An 11132-nucleotide genomic window follows, 5' to 3' on the forward strand; every position below is an offset into this window, starting at 1 on the left:
CAGTGCTGTGTGAGAGGTAATTTAAGGTGGTTCTGACAAGTGTCGTCGGCATCTTCATATCCGGTCACATGGGCGGCAAGCCACTCCCATCCGGTCACATGGGTGGCAAGCCACTCCCACAAAGGAGGCCACACCCACAGAGTAGGTTCGAACAATTTTTGAAACCCACCACTGCCCCACACCCACAGTCCATCACATGGTCCAATCTTCTTCTTCCGCGCTGGCATCCACACCCAGCTGCTTCCGTTCAGGTGCAAAGGTTCGGGAGACAAAAGATGACCTTGAGCTTCTAGGAAGGAATTTTTTATTTTGAAAACAACACATTCTACCCCTTGCTAAATCCCCCCCCTTAATGAGAGTGTGGCGGGCCAAAGGTTCTTAAAGGAACCACTGTAGGCCTGACAGTAGGGTTGACTTAAGAGTAAAGCCACACCTTGGAGGTGATTGGCCCCTCCTGTAGGAAACAAAAGAGGAGCGAATGGGGAGGGGGCTTTTGCAGGAAACAATTTGTTCCTTCGGTCCTTTCAAGAGTGGAAAGTTCTGTTTGTGACTATAAGAGACTTTGTGCCAAGTTATGCCTTGTCCTGCCATTTGGAAAGTAGTTATTTGGCAGCTCTCCAAGCGAGATAAGGTTCGTGTGGATGAATATTCCTCGGAAAGGCTGTTTGTTAAAGCCTTGCTGAGTGCGAAGGAAAGGAATCCACAGTCGTGTAAATAAAAGGGGTTTTATTAATAAAAGGACCCAGGCTCTGCTTCTTGGTTTTTAAGGAAGCCTGGCTCAGAACAGTTCTTTTCATCCCTCTGGGTCCTTACCATTAATTTTGACAAGGTTGCATCTCCCAACTTAGAGAAAAGTTAGAAAAGGAGCTCTCCAGCTGGACTGCAAAAATCATTGTGCATTATTTCCTTTTGCTAAAGTGAAATTTTGCTCCACCGGCTTCCGAGCGGAAGCTGAGACGGTCTCTTTCTGAGTTAGTTGCACTCAATTTGATTGATTTGATTTTGATTTGATTTGATTATATTTATATGCCGCCCTTTTCCCCCGAGGGGAACTCAGGGCGGCTCACAACTCAAATCAGGGAAGGGGGGGTACAGACAGAAAATAAAAGACAAAACATAACAATACCTAATTTAAAAACACACGACAGTCATACCATTCGAGACGGGGGCAACAGCTCTTTAGCCCCAGGCCTGTCGGAACAGCCAGGTTTTAAGGGCTTTGCGGAAGGCCTGGAGGGTGGTGAGGGTTCAATCTCCACGGGAAGCTCGTTCCAGAGGGTCGGAGCAGCCACAGAGAAGGCTCTCCTCCGGGTAGTCGCCAGTCGACACTGGCCGGCGGATGGAATTTGGAGGAGGCCTAATCTGTGGGATCTAATCGGTCTAGTGGAGGTGATTGGCAGCAGGCGGTCTCTCAAGTCACCCTGGAGCATCTGAGGAGAACCTCTGCTGGAATCCATGTTGTTTTGGGGGAGTCTCCTTCCCAAAACAGGCCTAGAGATGGCCCGGTCTCTAATCTTTGGATCTCTCAAGGTCATTTTAGAAGATCTGTATACGCCTGGGTGTGTAGGTTTGTGTGTGACCGAGTGAGAAGATGGGAGTTGCAATTTGAGGCCCATTGAAGTTCCTGATTGAGATATTTTTCCCAACAAAAGTAACCTTACAGGGAGGAGCGGGTCTCCAACCTTGGCAATTTTACAACTTGTGGACTTCAACTCCCAGAATTCCTTGTGGCCGGCTCAGGAATTCTGGGAGTTGAAGTCCACAAGTTGTAAAGTTGCCAAGTTTGGAGGACCCTGCTGTGTTGGGTATGAGCCGAGGTGGCGCAGTGGTTAAATGCAGCACTGCAGGCTACTTCAGCTGACTGCAGTTCAGCAGTTCGGCTGTTCAAATCCCACCAGGCTCAAGGTTGACTCAGCCTTCCATCCTTCCGAGGTGGGTAAAATGAGGACCCGGATTGTTGTTGGGGAGCAATATGCTGACTCTGTAAACCGCTTAGAGAGGGCTGAAAGCCCTATGAAGCGGTATATAAGTCTAACTATTGCTATTGCTATTGCTAATTCCCATTGACCATTGCTTGTGCCAGGGCAAATGATAAGATCCTTGAGTTGTCCAGCTGAATTAGAAGAAGGCAGAATGTAATTTTTTTCTGTAATTTCCCCTCAAATATTGGCACCAAGGAATAAAACTTTCTGGCTAATGAAAATTTAATTCGGAGGTGAGCTATTGGATTTACGGTTTGGGAATGTCACTATTTCCCACTAATAGAACTTAACGCTGTACTTTAAGATGTAACATATACGTTGTGTACTGTGGTTTTATTACGTAAGATGGTCTCATGTGTTCTTCAAGACGGCACTTTGCCTTAGAGTAACTTTATAAATCTAACCTCTAACAAAATGAGCATTGCACATCAAGGCACTTGTGTCTGTGGCCAAAGCCAGGCCAAGGGTACCGTTGTGCTGACCAACAGCAGAAATCCAGACAATATTAGAGCATTTGGGGGCCATTTCTGTCTGGCCCAACAGGGTCTATCAAAAATGATTGGAAAGAAGGATGTAGGATTTTTTCCTCCCTCGGAACTAGAGATCATGTTGGAAAGCTGAAATTCATTTTGAAACATGGCAGTTGAGGAGGAGGAGGAGGAAGAAAAGAAGAAGAAGAGGAGGAGAAGGGGAAGAGGAGAAGGAGATGGAGATGGAGAAGAGGAGGAAGAGGAGAGGAAGAGGAGGAGGAAGAAGAAGAGGAGACAGAGAAGGAGAGGAGAAGAGGAAGAGGAGGAAGAGGAGGGAAAGAGGAAAAGGAGGAAGAAGAAGAGGAGGAAGAACAAGAGGAGGAGACAGAGAAGGAGAGGAGAATAGGAAGAGGAGGGAGAGGAGGGAAAGAGGAAAAGGAGGAAGAAGAAGAGGGGGAAGAAGAAGAGTAGGAGACAGAGAAGGAGAGGAGAATAGGAAGAGGAGGAAGAGGAGGGAAAGAGGAAGAGGAGGAAGAGGAGGAAGAGGAAGAGGAGAAGGGAAAGAGGAGGAGACAGAGAAGGAGAGGAGAATAGGAAGAGGTGGAAGAGGAGGGAAAGAGGAAGAGGAGGGAAAGAGGAAGAGGAGGAAGAGGAAGAGGAGGAGACAGAGAAGGAAAGGAGAATAGGAAGAGGAGGAAGAGGAGGGAAAGAGGAAGAGGAGGAAGAAGAAGAGGAGGAAGAGGAAGAGGAGAAGGGAAAGAAGAGGAGGAAGGAAGGGGGAAGAGGAGGAGGAGACAGAGAAGGAGAGGAGAAGAGGAGGTGGCGGTGGTGGTGGAGGTGGAGGAAGAAGAGGAGGAAGTGGAGGAGGAGGGAAAGAGAAGAAGGAGAAAGAAAAGGAGATAGAGAAGGAGAAGCAGAGGAGGAAGTGGAGCCAAGGAAGACATCCACGGACAGATTTTAGGACCATGTTGGTGACCCCCAGAAACATACATTCAAGTGACCTCTTGAACCAAACCTTGGAGGATTTAAAAAAAAAAGACCAGAGAGCAAGATTTCCCACAAGGATCCACAATCCAACTGATCTCCCCTTAAAGCTCCTGCCAGAATCGTAAAAAAAACCAAAAACCAAAAAAGGCCACAGAGGCCAGAGATGATCTCCAGTGAAATCCTTCCCAGGCTTTTGCCAACCTCATCAAATCCTCCAGCTCGCTCCTGGGTCAGCTGGGTTACCGGCGAGACGTAAATACTTTATGTAACCGGGTCCGGCAGGCATAATAATAGCCATCTTGCTACCCATGGGAGCTCGAGGAGGCCCTGAGCGAGAGCCAGGGAAACGGGATGGGGCCAGGGATGAAAAATTCTCCCCAAAATCTCAATCCTTTGAGATTTTGAGATAACACCCAACCTTAGGAGGGATTCCTAAGCAGGAGAAGCAACTTCGAGGTTTATCGCTCACATCTGAGAGGGGGGGAAGAGAAGGTTCTGGAATTCAGCTGCGAGGGAAGACTCTGGATTTAGCTCGCTTGAAGACACAGAAGCAGCTCTTTCTGTTCCTACAGCGTCTTGGGTACAAGCTGGTTGGTTGGATTCTCTGGAGAAATGCCTTGTTTATAGACCCTGTTCCCTACCCCCAATGCTGTGAGAACTATCTCACAAGAAGAAAGTCGGTTTGCGAATGGGATAAATAGAAGAGCAGAGTTGGAAGGGACCTTGGAGGTCTTCTAGCCCAACCCCCTGTTCAAACAGTTCAAGGTTGAAAGAAGTCCCTGTGTCTTTGAAGACCAAAAGATGAAGGACAGAATAGAAGAGCAGAGTTGGAAGGGACCTTGGAGGTCTTCTAGTCCAACCCTCTGTTCAAACAGTTCAAGGTTGAAAGAAGTCCCTGTGTCTTTGAAGACCAAAAGATGAAGGATAGAATAGAAGAGCAGAGTTGGAAGGGACCTTGGAGGTCTTCTAGTCCAACCCCCTGTTCAAACAGTTCAAGGTTGAAAGAAATCCCTGTGTCTTTGAAGACCAAAAGATGAAGGATAAAATAGAAGAACAGAGTTGGAAGGGACCTTGGAGGTCTTCTAGTCCAACCCCCTGTTCAAACAGTTCAAGGTTGAAAGAAGTCCCTGTGTCTTTGAAGACCAAAAGATGAAGGATAGAATAGAAGAGCAGAGTTGGAAGGGACCTTGGAGGTCTTCTAGTCCAACCCTCTGTTCAAACAGTTCAAGGTTGAAAGAAGTCCCTGTGTCTTTGAAGACCAAAAGATGAAGGACAGAATAGAAGAACAGAGTTGTAAGGGACCTTGGAGGTCTTCTAGCCCAACCCTCTGTTCAAACAGTTCAAGGTTGAAAGAAGTCCCTGTGTCTTTGAAGACCAAAAGATGAAGGACAGAATAGAAGAACAGAGTTGGAAGGGACCTTGGAGGTCTTCTAGCCCAACCCTCTGTTCAAACAGTTCAAGGTTGAAAGAAGTCCCTGTGCCTTTGAAGACCAAAAGATGAAGGACAGAATAGAAGAGCAGAGTTGGAAGGGACCTTGGAGGTCTTCTAGTCCAACCCTCTGTTCAAACAGTTCAAGGTTGAAAGAAGTCCCTGTGCCTTTGAAGACCAAAAGATGAAGGACAGAATAGAAGAGCAGAGTTGGAAGGGACCTTGGAGGTCTTCTAGCCCAACCCCCTGTTCAAACAGTTCAAGGTTGAAAGAAGTCCCTGTGTCTTTGAAGACCAAAAGATGAAGGACAGAATAGAAGAGCAGAGTTGTAAGGGACCTTGGAGGTCTTCTAGCCCAACCCTCTGTTCAAACAGTTCAAGGTTGAAAGAAGTCCCTGTGTCTTTGAAGACCAAAAGATGAAGGACAGAATAGAAGAGCAGAGTTGGAAGGGACCTTGGAGGTCTTCTAGCCCAACCCCCTGTTCAAAAAGTTCAAGGTTGAAAGAAGTTCCTGTGTCTTTGAAGACCAAAAGATGAAGGACAGAATAGAAGAACAGAGTTGTAAGGGACCTTGGAGGTCTTCTAGCCCAACCCTCTGTTCAAACAGTTCAAGGTTGAAAGAAGTCCCTGTGTCTTTGAAGACCAAAAGATGAAGGACAGAATAGAAGAACAGAGTTGGAAGGGACCTTGGAGGTCTTCTAGTCCAACCCCCTCCTTAGGCAAGAAAACCATACACCACTTCCGACAAAGGGTTATCCAACCTTTTCTTAAAAGCTTCCAGTGTTGGAGCATTCACAACTTCTGGAGGCAAATTCTGTTCCACTGATTAATTGTTCCATCAGGAAATTTCTCCTTGGTTCTAAGTTGCTTCTCTCCTTGATTAGTTTCCACCCATTGCTTCTTGTCCTACCCTCAGATGCCTTGGCAACTGTCAGCATTTAATCTGTTGTGACTGATCTTGAAATATAAGCAGGCTCAACTCTAGATATTGGATACTGGCAGTGGTGGGTTTCAAAATTTGTGGCAGCCCTTCAAATACTGAAACACTGCTATCATGTCTCCCCGAGTCCTTCATTTCATTAAACTAGACATACTGATTCATTGTTCTAACTGTCAAGAAATGTCTCCATGGTTCTAAGTTGCTTCTCTCCTTGATTAGTTTCCACCCATTGCTTCTTGTCCTGCCCTCAGGTGCTTTGGAGAATAGCTTGACTCCCTCTTCTTTGGGGCAGCCCCTGAGATATCGGAAGACTGCTATCATGTCTCCCCTAGTCCTTCTTTCTATTAAACTAGACATACCCAATTCTTAGAATAGAATAACAGAGTTGGAAGGGACCTTGGAGGTCTTCTAGTCCAATCCTCGGCTTAGGCAGGAAACCTTACACCACTTCAGACAAATGGAAATCCAACATCTTCTTTAAAACCTGCAGTGTTGGAGCATTCTCAACTTCTGGAGGCAAGTCGTTCCACTGATTCATTGTTCTGACTGTCAGGAAATGTCTCCATAGTTCTAAGTTGCTTCTTTCCTAGATTAGTTTCCACCAATTGCTTCTTGTCCTGCCCTCAGGTGCTTTGGAGAATAGCTTGACTCCCTCTTCTTTGGGGCAGTCCCTGAGATATTGGAAGACTGCTATCCTGTCTCCCCTTGTCCTTCTTTTCTTTAAACTAGACATACCCAGTTCCTGCAACCGTTCTTCATATGTTTTAGTCTCCAGGTGCTTAATCATCTTTGTTGCGCATCTCTGCATTCCCCCCCCCAAAAAAAGTCTCAACATCTTTTTTGTAATGTGGTGACCAAAACTGTATAGAATAGGATAGGATAGGATAGGATAGGATAGAATAGAATAGAATAACAGAGTTGGAAGGGACCTTGGAGGTCTTCTAGTCCAACCCCCTGCCTAGGCAGGAAACCTTACACCACTTCAGACAAGTGGTTATCCAACATCTTCTTAAAGACTTCCAGTACCAAACCTAACAGAGATGGCTAAAATATCAGCATATCTCAAGGACCACTCAAATGAGAGATATAAACTGGAGTGGAGAAAATGGATTGACTATACTCAAAATAAATACGGGACTAAGAAATTCCAGATAGTTTATGACTGAAGAAACAAGGAATGACATAATCTGTTTAGAGTTAGCCTAGCAAAAGAGGAGTTAAAGCTCAAATGAAAGATGATACTAACTTTCTTTAAGTTTATTTTAGAACATCTTTGTTAAAGATTTATACCCTGTATTTGTTCTGGGAAGTCGGGGGGGGGGGGGAAGGTGGGGGGGGGGTTCGGGTGGGGAGGGCAGGGAATGGAGGTAAATATTTGCTAAAGCTTTTTTTTTTCTAAAATTTTTCAATTAAAAAAAAAGACTTCCAGTGTTGGAGCATTCACAACTTCTGGAGGCAAGTTGTTCCACTGATTAATTGTTCTCACTGTCAGGAAATTTCTCCTTAGTTCTAAGTTGCTTCTCTCCTTGATTAGTTTCCACCCATTGCTTCTTGTCCTGCACTCAAGGGCCTTGGAGAACAGCTTGACTCCCTCTTCTTTGGGGCAACCCCTGAGATAGTGGAAGACTGCTATCACATCTCCCCTGGTCCTTCTTTTCATTAAACTAGACATCCCCAGTTCCTGCAATTGTTCTTCCTATGTAATTGCCAGCCCGTTCTTCTGAGTCCATACCCATCCTCCATTTTAGAGACTTACATAAAAGTAACTTTGGCAAGTAAGTTATGCACAATTATTGGGAGCTGAAGTGCAGTTCAGAAGAAGGAGACTGACAGGTGTCAGCCACCCTCTAGGCAAACCATGTGGTCTGATAAGGAAAGAATTCTTTCCAAGCATAAATATATAATACTGGCAAAGTTCGGTGCTTCATTGCCAGCTGACCGCTGGGAGAAAGCCAGCAGGGCTGTCTGCTCAGAACATACGTTGTGTCCAGAACTGTTGATCTCCTCCAAGGGAGCATTTATTTGTGTCACGGGGAGGAACTCAAGGAGCCCAGACAGCTGCATCCAAAGACGTTGACTGGACATAGGAAGATGACTTGGAGGGAAGAGGAAAGTCACCGCTGAGAAGAGAGAGGACAACCCATCCTCATGAGGGTTGGAGGCTGCCAATTGCCTCCAATAGACCGATCAGATCCCACAGATTAGGCTTCCTCCGAATTCCATCCGCCGGCCAATGCCGACTGGTGACCACCCGGAGGAGAGCCTTCTCTGTGGCTGCTCCGACCCTCTGGAACGAGCTCCCCGTGGAGATTTGAACCCTCACCACCCTCCAGGCCTTCTGCAAAGCCCTTAAAACCTGGCTGTTCCGGCAGGCCTGGGGCTAAAGAGCTTTTGCCCCCCTCCTCGAATGGTATGGTTGTTGTGTGTTTTTAAATTGTGTATTTATGTTCGTTTTTTTATCCCCTGTCTGTACCCCCTTCCCTGACCGAATTGTGAGCCGCCCTGAGTCCCCTTCGGGGAAAAGGGCAGCATATAAATGAAATAAATCAATCAAATCAATCAATCAATCAAGGGGACAAAAAGTCTTCCGTTTTAGTTCCAGGGCTGTAAAGAAGAAAGGGAGATATTCAAGACATTTTCTTCCCGGTTTAGCTACTATAAGCAGTTGAGATAATGATTCCAAAGAGAAAAGGGAAAAAAGGAAAAAAGAAAGGATCAGGAAGTGAGGAAGGAAAGAAGGAAGGAAGGGTGAGAGGGTGGGTGGGTGGAAAGAAGGAAGAAAAGAAAGGAAGGAAGGATGGGGGGCAGGGGGGGTTTGCTCTTGGCATTACTGCTGGTTTGGCATGCAATTTTTTTTTACTATATCCTTCCTCTGGAGTGGGGAGGGAATGGGGATTTTGCAGTTTCCTTCCCCTGGAATGGGGAGGGAATGGAGATTTTGCAGTATCCTTCCCCTGGAGTGGGGAGGGAATGTGGATTTTGCAGTATCCTTCCCCTGGAGTAGGGAGGGAATGGGGATTTTGCAGTATCCTTCCCCTGGAGTGGGGAGGGAATGGAGATTTTGCAGTATCCTTCCCCTGGAGTGGGGAAGGAATGGGGATTTTGCAGTATCCTTCCCCTGGAGTGGGGAGGGAATGGGGATTTTGCAGCATCCTTCCCCTGGAGTGGGGAGGGAATGGAGATTTTGCAGTATCCTTCCCCTGGAGTGGGGAGGGAATGTGGATTTTGCAGCATCCTTCCCCTGAAGTGGAGAGGGAATGGAGGTTTTGCAGTATCCTTCCCCTGGAGTGGGGAGGGAATGGGGATTTTGCAGTATCCTTCCCCTGGAGTGGGGAAGGAATGGGGATTTTGCAGTATCCTTCCCCTGGAGTAGGGAGGGAATGGAGATTTTGCAGTATCCTTCCCCTGGAGTGGGGAGGGAATGTGGATTTTGCAGTATCCTTTCCCTGGAGTGGGGAGGGAATGTGGATTTTGCAGTATCCTTTCCCTGGAGTGGGGAGGGAATGGGGATTTTGCAGTATCCTTCCCCTACCACGCCCACCAAGGCCACGCCCTGTCCACCAAGCCACGCCCACAGGACCGGTAGTAAAAAATATTTTGAATCCCACCACTGGCTGAGTCCCACGGAAAGGAGAGAGGGTGGATTTGGTTCTTCGCTTTTTCTCTTCATCTTTTTCTTCTTTTGTGTCTCTCTCCTGCAGGATGCCAATTACTAACGAAGATCTCTTGTTGATGAACTTACAAGGCACTTGACCTGCCGCTGAGCCATTAGTGGCAAAAGAGTCACAAAGAGAACCACCAACCCCCCCCCCCCAAAAAAAAACCCCTCTTCGCTTCAAGCATATTACTCAAGGCCTTTAGGAGCCACCTGGGGAGTTAAAAGTATCTGTTCTCCGCAGGACAATATTCATTTTCTGGCTTGGCTTTCTTTAGTCCTTCTCTCTCTCCTCCTCCCCCACTCCTGCTATTGCCACTCCAAGTGAAGATCATCTTTCTCCATCCACCATCCAGCATCTCCATCTTCTAAAATGGATCCCAGAGAGCAGGTGGTAAGGGGGGGGGAAAGATAGGATTAAATCAAATAAAGTTTGTCTAAATCAGAGTTTTTCTAACTCCGTAACTTGAGGATAGAATAGAATAACAAGAGTTGGAGGGGACCTTGGAGATCATCTAGTCCAACCCCCTGCTTAGTCAGGAAGCCCTTCACCACTTCAGACAAACAGTTATCCAACACCTTCTTAAAAACTTCCAGTGTTGAAGCATTCACAACTTCTGGAGGCAAGTCGTTCCACTGATTCATTGTTCTCACTGTCAGGAAATTTCTCCTTAGTTCTAAGTTGCTTCTCTCCTTGATTAGTTTCCACCCATTGCTTCTTGTCCTGCCCTCAGGTGCTTTGGAGAATAGCTTCTCCCTCTTCTTTGGGGCAGCCCCTGAGATATTGGAAGACTGCTATCATGTCTCCCCTGGTCCTTCTTTTCATTCAACTAGACACACCCAGTTCCTCATATGTTTTAGTCTCCAGTCACCTAATCATCTTTGTTGCCCTTCTCTGCACTCTTTCCAGAGTCTCCACATCATTTTTACATCGTGGCGACCAAGTTAAAAAAGATGCTGAGACTCTAGAAAGAGTGCAGAGAAATACTCTGGGGTGTTTCAACTCCCAGAATTTCCCGGCCAGCACGCTCCCTGTGGAAACCTGAGAACTGAAATCCGCACATCTTCAAGTTCTTCAAGAGGTTGAATAAGACTAGTTGAATTATTCTCAACCTTTGGAAGTTGAAGATGTGCGGACTGGTTTAGAGAGTAGTGTATGAGGTCCCATTTCCCTTTTGAGGAGACTCCTAGGTGCCAATAGTTGCCCAAACTTTGAAAAACTAAGTGGGGAAGGATCTGGTTAACATTTGCACCAGTGGTGGGGTTCACATTTTTTTTACTACCAGTTCTGTGGGGCGTGGCTTGGTGGGAGCTGCATGGCTTGGTAGGCGTGGCAGGGGAAGGATACTGCAAAATCCCCATTCCCTCCCCATCAGCTGGGACTCGGGAGGCAGAGAATAGATGGGGGCGCGGCCAGCCAGAAGCGATATTTGCCGGTTCTCTGAACTACTCAAAATTTCTGCTACCGGTTCTCCAGAACTGGTCAGAACCTGCTGAATATCACCACTGGAATGCGCGTGCCAGCTGGAGCAGCACACCATCCTACAAGGTTATATTTTCATGTCTTTTTTAAAAAAAACAACAACTTTGAACTGTTTTTTTTTTTTAATCCATCCTTCCCATTGCCAGCTGCACATCCCATTTTCTGGATCAATTTTTTTCTGCTGTAG

The sequence above is a fragment of the Thamnophis elegans genome, chromosome 14 (genome assembly GCF_009769535.1).
Source record: "Thamnophis elegans isolate rThaEle1 chromosome 14, rThaEle1.pri, whole genome shotgun sequence".
Lineage (NCBI taxonomy): Eukaryota > Metazoa > Chordata > Lepidosauria > Squamata > Colubridae > Thamnophis > Thamnophis elegans.